This window comes from Oryzias melastigma, linkage group LG3 (genome assembly GCF_002922805.2).
Source record: "Oryzias melastigma strain HK-1 linkage group LG3, ASM292280v2, whole genome shotgun sequence".
In the NCBI taxonomy this organism is placed as follows: Eukaryota; Metazoa; Chordata; class Actinopteri; order Beloniformes; family Adrianichthyidae; genus Oryzias; species Oryzias melastigma.
The window spans coordinates 1,862,548-1,873,482 of NC_050514.1; the positions used below are offsets into that span (position 1 = coordinate 1,862,548).

The window sequence follows — 10,935 nt, forward strand, 5'->3', positions numbered from 1 at the left end:
GTTAATATGAAAAGACTGTATATGTATTTCATTTTCAAGGCGGTACTAACAAGCTGTGTTGTGTGATATAGTGAATTATCCCTTTGCTATCCTTTAATATAAAATTGCATTTCAATGAAACCCTGAGTCGCTCCTCTGTGTACTTTTTACTCTGTTTACTATCAAACTCTGCAGACAATGAAGAGACTAAATAAGACGGTGCAGTTTAGGTCTGGTTTCTGTCCCCTCGACAGTACGGAAACCGCTCAAAATCACTAACCATCTCCTCCCTCCTGCAGATGCGGGTTTAATGCACTGTGGTCTATATTCGCAAATCTAGAGACCATCAATGAACACTGTTTTTTGCAGTGACTCGTTCCGGTGAACTCAATTTTGGGATTATAGATTCAGACAGCTCTACAAAATAGTGCACTATTAAGTCCAAATGCCATGACGCGTTGTAACATGACATGTTGTAAAGAAAAGTTTAATAGAAAAAGACAAAGATAGAAAAAGTTCCTGTAAAGTAGCAGCCATCATTCTGGACATTCCACTCCATCCACCTGATCATGAGCTTTACAGCAGGTACTCCATGTCTGGGGAGGTACTCCAGCACAGTACCTTCTTCTTTTGATCAGATGCCCAAAGTACTCGTTAATTTACCAATATTATCCAGCAATTTATAATAATTCAAGTGAATAAAGTGACCCTTGAAATAGTGATGACCACGCCTCTCCTTGATGTACACCTGGCATGCCCCGCCCACCACGTCATTGACTTCATTGACTGGAAGCAGGACGTCTGGAAACCAGCAGGAGCCCTGGATTTGGACGTCCCTGTATCAAACTAAATGTGAATTTTGAGGTTTAAAAAAAAAAAGAAAAGAAAAATATATATATTTATATATATAAGTTTTAAAGACTGTTTGCTTTTGCACCATCGTAGTTTTTTTATTTAAAAAACGTATTGTGTTATAGAATACTATAAATAAAAAACTTAACTTTTAAAACTAAAGCATGGCGTTCATTTGAATGACTCAGAGTTTCAACAAACCTCCCATTGGCTGTTCTGAGGATCCGTGATTTATCTGTCCAATCATCGTCCACCTTGCTGAGGAAATGAGCCAATCAGCGTATCCCGTCAGTGTTTAAAACTTCAGACAGCGTCTTTCCCTCGTTCAGTTCCTCAAATCTACGCAGGATCGTCTTGTAAGTATCTGTGGTCCATGCAACGTGTGTTAATCTCAGTTTTGTTTGGTTCAGGTCATAAAGTTGTGTAACAGTTGTTTTTACAAGTGTGTGGCTGGCTGCTAGTTGTTAGCATAAACGAGTCCATGCTAAGCTAACGCTACTAAGCTGTATTTATTTCCGAAATAATCTCTCGTGTTGCTTGTTTGACGTCATCCCGTTGATATTTTTGTTGTGTTTCTGGGTATGCTTTCGGGTTTTCTTCATGTTTTACGTCGTAGACGAGATCGGGGGTTCGTTCGTTTACCACGTGGGTTTGTGCTAACGCTAACAGTTTCTGCTCTGGCTTTAGGGAGGATATCGGTCACGATTAAGATGATCGGCAGATGAGTCGGGACACCAGCTATCGATCTAACCACGAGGTGGGTCGAACTCACGATCAACATGTGATCGTTTCCGATGTGGGTCTCAGCGCGTGCGTGGAGCCGGGTTTGAGAGTGATGAGTTGCACTGAAAAGTTGGCGTGTGGTTGCGGTGGCAATAGCACCCCAACCCGATCCACCCTGGGGACACACCACGTGCACAGGGGCCATCTGACTCAACCCGTCCACGTTTATTCAAATCTAGAATCGGGAGCAGACACACACACACACACACACACACACAAAGCATTGGTTGGAGCTACTACGGCAAGCCACAAGCTCCATTCTGATTCATAAAGTCGTAGATGATTAAATTCATGTATTTCTTTGTCTGAGCTGATGTATCAAATATTGCTGCCATTTTGTTACACACCTATTGTTAGGGGGGCTGTAAGAATGAATAATGATAAAAGAATAAACTGCTTAAAGATTGAATTTAAAGAAAAAGATGCTTAATTTTAATGTTCCTTTTCATGTCTCCTATCTAGAAGCTGATGCGGCCCGGATGCTTCCCCAGATCCTGTTGAGATGACATAAGGTGAAATGGACCTCAATCAACAAGTTGCTTCTTGTGAATATTTTTAAATGAAAAGGTGAGATTAAGGCAGAAACTTGAGTTGGGCTGGTGTCTTCACCTTGGATTTTATGAAATGGACGTTTTGGTTTGTATAGATCAGGGGTCGGCAACCTGCGGCTCCGGAGCCGCATGCGGCTCTTCAAGCACCCCCTTGCGGCTCAGTGGCGCTTTTTCAAAAATGTTTGTAAATAATAAAAAATGTTGGAAGGAATTATATTCTCGGGATTTGGGTGGGAGCAGTACCAAGTAGATAACTGGCAGGTTTGAATCCAGAGATCACTTGTGTCCCATACATTGCACGAACCCAAATGTTAGGAGGAGGAAGCGTACACGCAGGCAGGGTAAATCATCTGGTGTCAACATATGACCACCATTCGCTTTACAATAGAGAACCACAGAGTAGCCGACACTGTGAGGACCCTCACTCATACACACACCACTCTCACTCATGGTGCCGGTAAAACACTCAAGTCCCATAATGCAACACAAGAACAGACACTAACTCCACCCACTAACAAGGAACTATTTCTAAATTAACAGTCAGGCTGCCACAATATTTTTGTTTTAATACGATTTCTGTAGGAGGACAAACATGACACAAACATCCTTTACGTTTTCCAGTTGTTGTGAGATGAGTGTAGATGCTTCCACGCCGTCTGAGTCAGCGCACAGCAGAATTCCTGCCCGTGCGTCTGGAGCGCACGTGAGCGCACGTTGCTACGCGGGTTTTTAAGTCGGGTCGCGAGCTCCACGTACAAATCGGCACGCATTGAGCGCGCTGAATCTTCAATCCGGTTCAAGATTTCCACGCACAGTCGCAGCTGTAACTGTGCGTGGAAATCTTGAACCGGATTGAAGATTCAGCGCGGGAGCTGCTTGTGGGCGGAGTCTGCTTCAAAGCACAGAAGTACCAAACGTGATCACGAAGGAGAAATGAATCATTACGGTTTGTGTCCGCTCAGGTTAATATGACTCCAAGATGAGATGAGCGCTAATGAACAGTAGAAGAAGAATAGAAGAAGAATCTCCTCCCCGCCACTGCGTGCGTGACCGCGCTGCTCCGGTGTGGATACCACCTGCTGAGCGCGGCGATGTGCAGGTCTCACACACCGGCCGCGTGCGGTGCGTGGCGGGGAGGAGATTCTCCTTCGATTGTATTTTTACTGTTCATTAGCGCTCATCTGCATCTACAACAGGGAGAACTGAAAGTAAAAGTGTTGAAAATCCCCCAAATCTTTCTGAAGACTTTTGTTTTCACAACTCTGTCCTTTTAAATGTCTGACTATTAGACTCACGCGCGCTCCAGACTTGGGGGGCCAGGAATTTAGGTGTGCGCGTGTTTATATTGACTCTTCATTGAAAGTGTGCGCTTTATTGACGTGGCCAGTGTGGAAGCACCTTAAAGGTGCACGTTACATTTTTGTGTTTTTTTCAAATCCTCATAATAAAAATGACATCAAAAATCGTATTTCTTTATTGTATGTCTTTAATTTCATCAAAGCAATGAAACAAACTGTAATTCATTCATATTGTAGTGATGGTCTCAGACTTCGATGGGCTTGCTGTCGGTCTGGCAGCGCAAGGAATTGTGGGTTACCCGTTCTTTTGCCTGTCTGACTGGAATTGGATTTAAGTTTGGGTTTTCCTCAATGTGTTTTGTTGTCTGACTGTTGAACATTTGTTGGCATTTATGATTTTGTCCTGTTATGTTTGAATTCTTCCTGCACCTGGAGTGAGAATGAGGGAGAGACTGATCAGGACCCCCTCTCGTTATGTCATTGAGGGATGTGAAAATAAAAGCTCAAATGTTCATTATGAGGCTACTCAGCCTTTGTCAGTTGTTTGACGCTGCAATGTCTCACCAATTGACATGTGGCCAAAACAGGAAGCTTATAAGGCACGAGGACACACAGCAGGAGAAATAATCGTTTATTCGACTCATTCTCCATGTGTTACTTATTGTGTAAGGCTTTTATATGCCGTTTCAATTTATGCGGCTCCAGACACATTTGCTTTTTGTTGTATTGGTCCAAAGTGGCTCTTTCAATTCTTTGGGTTGTCGACCCCTGGTATAGATGTAAATATTTCGTCTAAGTTGTCTCAAATTTGCATAACACTTTTGTAAAATGTTGAATTTCTCTGATTGGATCAATAAAGTTTGATTCTAACTGAACAGTTTCAATTGATGTCAGTGTTTTGTTTTTTTTTAATATAAATTGCAGAGGGTAGAAAAAATAAATGGACTGCACCAAAGATCATTTAAAAATGCATTAATTTGTTTAATAGATTAAATAAACATACACTATGCACTTCACATGTCTGACCACCAGATGGCAGTAGCATATCAGCACATAGAAAGTTTAGGTGAGATGGACTTTTTTTCTTTTCCTTAAAAAAAAAAAATCCACGGACATTCCAAAGCTATACACAATGGAGTTTGTTTTTAAACTGGGAAGAGCTATGTAGGAACTATGTTTTCTTATTTTTTTTTTTTTTATTTTGTTGGGGGGGGGGGGTGTAGAAGTGAGACTTCAATAAGCAAATGTCCAGTTAACAGTCTGTATTCTACTATTGAAGAAATTAAACATTGAAAATTCTTTAAATTGTTTTCCCTTTACAATGAAGTCTAAAAATCCAGGCTCACTTTACTTAACCATTTTAAAAAGTTCTATATAACTTTTTTTTTTGTAATGAATTATAACATTAAAATTTTTGGAACAAAACAAATAACTGAGATTCCTAATTTGAACTTGTGGAACAAAATTAGCCTTAAAAGCTGTACATTCTGGAGTGCATGGATCAGACCGTGGGAGCAGCATTGCACAATTCCCACCTACATCCTATTTTTCATCCAAACACATTCACGCCATCTGAGCCGTCTGTGGCGCCATCGCCGAGCAGAGCGGTTCCCTCTTGGCGACTTTTTCTGTGTCATCCAGAAAATGACTGAACAACATGTGAGCCTGTGATTGGGAGGCTGTTAGCTGAAGGTTGTGGGTAATCTTGAAGTGCTCGCACGTCTTCTGTCACCTCTGCTTTGTGAGAAATGGATGGTAATGCACACGGTTTGCTAAAAGGCTGAATGCGGCTTCACTCTTGTACAATTTGACTCTTTTGTGTTGCACCTGTGCCTAATTGTCAGGGAGCAATGTAATGCTGTAATTACAGCGCCTTGCCAGAGTCCTCCTGCGGCTATATTTGTCCATTTTATGTGACCTATGCTACTATCTACACTTCAAGTACTTGGGAATATGTTGCCTTTAAAAGCATCAAGCTGTGACATATAGAACTATTGACAAAAAAAATGTAATGGAAGCTTCAGCTCAGAAATAAGCAAATCCCTCTTTTAGTCACTAGCCAGAATTCATCTGAGGAGCCGGTTAAACCTCAAGTTGGAGTTCTGGGTTCAGACGGCAGCTGGTCTCACGGGAAAACACCAGAATGAACCCCTTTCCCAGTCTGGACCTGGACAGACTCGGAACAACAGTTAGTCGTGTTTGCAGACCTTTTCAGACCAGAGACCGGTTTAAAATAGACAATATTTCCATGGACCGGCCTGAACCGAGCCAAAGTTGGCATTTTTAAGCTTCTGGTTTATGAAAATCTATTTTCAAAACAAAATGCTACTACATGAAGTTTAGTTTAAAAATATCGTTTTCAGTAGATATGTGAAGAATCAATGAAATAAAGTCGTTGATTTGTAGAAGTTGTTTCTGATTTGCAAAAATTCCATAAAGGAAACATTACGTAATCTTCATTCTCGTAGGATGCCATTTAAACACTCAATCCAAGCTCTGCTTATCTTGCAGGGCAAAAGATTGATCATTTTTTACATGTATCCTCATTCATTGTGTACTTTTTTTTTCAACACAAGGAACATTTTCTGTGCTAAAGTTTCTGAACTTATTCAGCTTTACTTTAGGAAAATTCATTTTCTTCATTATGAACAGAATTCAGAAGTCTTTTAAAATAAAACTTCCTTTAGGATCAGAAAATAAACTAGTCTAAAATAATCTAAGTTAGCACATTTATTTTATTTTTTCTGTCTGTGGTCCGGTACCAAGTAACCCATGGACCGGTACTGATCCGTAGCCCGGGAGTTTGGGACCACTAGTTTAGAACACAGCCTGATCAAAGTCTTAAGAACTACCTATGTTTGGAAGCAATTCTGGGGCAGAAACATCCTTCTGTTGTTGTAAATAAATACTTTAACAACTGCTATTAGATGACTAATTCAGCCTTGGTTGTGTTTGCCTCACAAAATGCTTCTCTAGCGGGGCGTTGCATGATGAAATGACTGAATGCTTTTAATGTGTGAGGTCGTTCAGGGAGACTGAAGCTTTTCTAGGACTGAGAAAACGGCCTCTGCTGAAAAGTTAAGTGTTTTTTAAGGGAAAAAAGGGGAATAAGAGCACATGTAGACATTTAGGTAAAAGCAATCACAAGAACTCAACACCTTAAAAAAAATAATAAAAAAACAAAATGTAAAAAAACACTAAACTGATCTCCATCTGTTAGTATTGGCGACCCTTGCAAACATTCTAAAAATATTTTTGGATGATTTGTAAAATGATCAGTTCTTTTTAGGACAATGGGAACAGTTAATTTAGTCCAGAGTTAACTCAGTTAAACTACTAAAATGATCTGAACAACTTTTTCCTCAAAAGAGATTATGAAATGCTAAGCGGGGCAAATTTATAATAAAAGGCTCAGTAAGGTTCCAGCCTTTGCAGCCTGTTTTGACCATTAACATAAATGGAGATGGTCAAAGCAAGGCTATGACATCACCAGCGGAAAATGCCTTACCTCGGGTTCCAACCAAATGAAGTTGATTCAATTAGCATTTTCCGTGAAATCACCCAATTTTGCCATTTTGGGACCAGACGGCGTTGGTAAGCAGGGATTGGTCCGAGAATTTGTCAAGAGCCAGTGGGCAACACATGAGATATCTGATTGAAATATATTTTTTGAGCCCCACAGGAGATATTGACCTTATTCATGATTTCTCCTGCTGTGAAATCATCTTTTTTGGGAGGGATTGTTCACTATGCCTAAAATTAATCTTTGTCTGTTATTAGATGTGTTCAAATTTAGATGAACATTTAGCATGGGGTACATTTTTTGCACAAAGGTGCAGTAAGAAAGATTAATTGTGAAAAAAATCTGGTCTTTGAGGTCCAGGACCAAAGATAGTTGTAGGTGAAGTCTTCATCCTGGTTAAAGAATTTGATGGACATTTAATGAATTAAAAACAAAACTGTTTATTCCTGGCTCCTATCCCCTTATCTCTACATTCACAGTACGACTGATCTGGTTGAGAGCACGTTTTTAGAAGGAACAGCTCCTGTTTTGCTTCAGCTGAACTCCAGAATTAAGAAGCCCCTACCTGCAGGCAGATGTTCCCCACATCAAAAGGTGGAGGATAAATTCAGCATTTAGCCAAGATGGGCCAACTTTTAGGAGATAAATACAGTTGTGTAGCCCGGGGAAGCGCTCCTGACACTTTACTTACAGGGAAAATTGGACATTTTATGGTTCCTCTCAACATTGCAAGACTGGGTGCTGTGCAAGTGTGAGCTGGTGATTAAAGCCAGGCTTTACCCTTTTCAGCTTATAAGGTCACCTATGAGGTGGTCTGGATTTGTTATGGTCTGAAAATGACCCACCGGAGAGGTACGTTTTGGCTGTAGGGAATTGGGGTTGAGATTAGTGACATAAAGCTGCCATGTTTATACATGTTTATGGGGTGTGGCTTTAGTGATGTACAATACCTTCACAGGCTCCCTTGATGAAGTGAAGACATCGCAGATCTCTAATGGTCTTATATGTGATGAGCTTTTCCCACACATCCAAATGCTTTCTTTTCTAGTCATAGAAGCATATACAGTACGTCTTTGCTAAATTCTTTAAATTTTAAAGGAAAATGTTGAGAGGCTCTACTCCATTCAAAGTATTTTCTATGTGTGGATTCTGTGTCTGTGGGTGAAAATATTCTAGCAGTCCTGGACCCTTTTCAGAATTCTTTGTTCTTATTATGCCTTTGTGCGAAAAATGTTGCTTTCACCTAGTACCTGGTGAAAATGAATTTTTGATATAGTGAGCGACCTCTGTCCCAAAATACAATGACACCATAATGAACAAAACCGACACAAAAATGACTATGGCCGCAATGTCTTATTTGTCTTTAAAATATATATATATACTGCTCACAAAAATTAAAGGAGCACTTTGAAGAAACACATTAGATACATCAGATCTCCATATGAAGTTGGATATCTATACAAGTAACGACAGGGCAGTGTCTTAGGAACAAAAGGATGCCAAGTCTTTTAATGGAAATAAAAGTTTTCATCCTACAGAGGCTCAATTGTGTAGACACCATCAAATCAGAGTGAAATGAAGATGTGGCAGGCTAGTCCATTTTTTCCAAAACTCAATTTCTGAAACTCAAAATGCTTTTTAGTATCTTGTGTGGCCCCCACCAGCTTGTACGCATGCTTGACAACGTGGCAGCATGCTCCTAATGAGACGACGGATGGTGTCTTGTGGCATTTCCTCCCAGATCTGTGTGAGGGCATCCCTGAGCTGTTGTACAGTCTGAGGAGCAACCTGGTGGCGCCTAATGGACCCAAACATAATGTCCCAGAGATGTTCTATTGGGTTTAAGTCAGGGGATGGTGAAGGTCATTCAATTGTTTCAATTCCTTCATCCTCCAGGTACTGCCTGCATACTCTTGCCATATGAGGCCGGGCATTGTCGTGCATTAGGAGGAAACCAGGACCTACTGCACCAGTAGGGTCTGACAATGGGTTCAAGGATTTCATCTGGATACCTTATGGCAGTCAGAGCACCATTTCCTAGGCAGTAGAGGTCTGTGCGTCCCTCCATGGATATGCCTCCCCAGACCATCACTGACCCACCACCAAACCTGCCTATATTGTGCGAAACTAGGGGCGTTTTAACAATTTTCCATTTTGAACTTGCTTTACTGTGTTTCAGCTGACTGGTGTGTTTGTCCCGCCTCCCTGTTCATTTTCAAACAGTAAGGAACAATAAAAACAACTTAAGTCTATTCTCAGAGGGAAATATATATATATATAAAAAAGAACATTGTCAAATTTACAAATGAAACATACTCTAGGTTTTTTAGAGGTTAATTTCCTGACGGAAAGAAATGTACTCTTTTAAACTCTTCTACTCTTAAAATAAAAACATTAGTAAATGATCTGGAGTGGAACTATTTTGTAGTGCAGAAAGACGGTAGATATACGAGATGAACATCAAAGATAAGTCTTTTCCAGTGGGGTTTAGCGACAAGATCATCTAGAGGTCAGGTGGTGAAAAAATAAAATTATCTTGCACATTTCAGGAATAAAACTATTTTTTGTTCAATTAGCAGCAAAAAAATCTCCAAAATGAGAATTAGACTGCTGATTATGTGATTCCAGCTCACCAGAACTGTGTATTTTCCAAACGTGAGCGTTAAGCACAAGCTTTGACTTTGCTTTAGCTGCATATCTTCATCTGAACTGACAAGGATGTTCCTCTTCTTCAACTTTCACCTCTTTCAGACAGTTTTGGAACAGTTTTACTGCATCTTTTGAGTGGTAGTTCACCCAGGTAGGCTCTTGCTGACCTCAGGATGGAGTGATGTCAAAGAAATGCTTTTTTTCCTTCACAAAAACAGTTCTTGAGACAGAACAGGTTACTGTTCCTTAAGCAAAAAAACAACAAGATTGCATCATAGAGGAAACAGCATTCTCAGAGCTAAAGACTTTTCCTGTGAAAGGAAAGAAAGCTGTTGCAGAGGCACAGTCAAACACCGGAGCGCACAGACAGTAGCTGCATTTCCATTAACTCTGAAATTTTGCTAATTGGAATTTTGATAATAAATTCTCTAAATGTAAACACCACATTTAAAAAAAAAAAAAACGTTTTGTGCTTAGAGGAGGTGGTTTTGGGGGTGTATTGAAATACACGTTTTTCCCAAAAAAACTGCAGTGAAAACACTTTTTTCAAAATAAATGCACTTCTTGTTATGAAGTGTCTGTTCTGAGCGCTGCACAGTGGCGCCTCGAGAGGTCGCACAGCGTATCATACGGAGTCGTACAGCTCCTCCGTAAAATCACCAACCAAGATTTCAGCAGTAGCCGCACTTTTGCAGCTTGCTGCCTGAATTAGATGCGGAAGTCTCTGTTGAGGATGAGCACTAGTGCTGTGACAAACTGAAATGGATCTGTCTTGTTTTCAAACAGAAAAAAAGATCCAGCTGCTCACTTGTGGAATTTTTATTTTTTTAAAAACACACTGAACAGGCTTCTCACGTGCATCTGAGACTGTCAATGGACAAGCTGCACTGCACGCGAAAATAACGTAATCCCCGTGGTACAGACGCGGTTAGCAGTGGATTGGTAGTGCAACAACCGAGATGTGGCCACGTAATAGACGCGCATACACACGGCACAAAATCTGGCCGCTGTTACACGTGTAAAACATTTTTGAACTGCACAATAATTTAGACAGTAGGTGACTGCTTGTGGTACCAATGGTACAGCTGTGGAACAGCAATGCATCTGCAGTGCCAGTGCCCAATCGTGCCGTGGAGTGAACACCAGCACACGTGCTTGGACACCAAAATTTCGTTCACGGCTGTAGCACGGCCGCTCCCCTGCCAGTCTGCGTTTGTACCACTGCTTACACCGTCTGATAGCGGCTGAGCGCGGACGGATTGATTTTGTTGCGTTCATTTCACGTTGGAAACACACATGA

At 40.8% G+C, this 10,935-nt stretch overlaps 1 long non-coding RNA gene and 1 other non-coding gene across 2 annotated transcripts; both read left to right on the top strand.

Annotated features, from left to right (window-relative positions):
• Nucleotides 1-6: 6 nt before the first annotated feature.
• LOC112160550 lies at nucleotides 7-2,690 on the top strand. Its single transcript, XR_002921694.2, has 3 exons — nucleotides 7-1,187; nucleotides 1,519-1,588; nucleotides 2,077-2,690. It is a non-coding gene; the product is annotated as an uncharacterized LOC112160550 (long non-coding RNA).
• On the top strand, nucleotides 1,657-1,769 carry LOC112161325. The gene has a single exon (XR_002921855.1). It is a non-coding gene; the product is annotated as a small nucleolar RNA SNORD67 (small nucleolar RNA).
• Nucleotides 2,691-10,935: the final 8,245 nt, after the last annotated feature.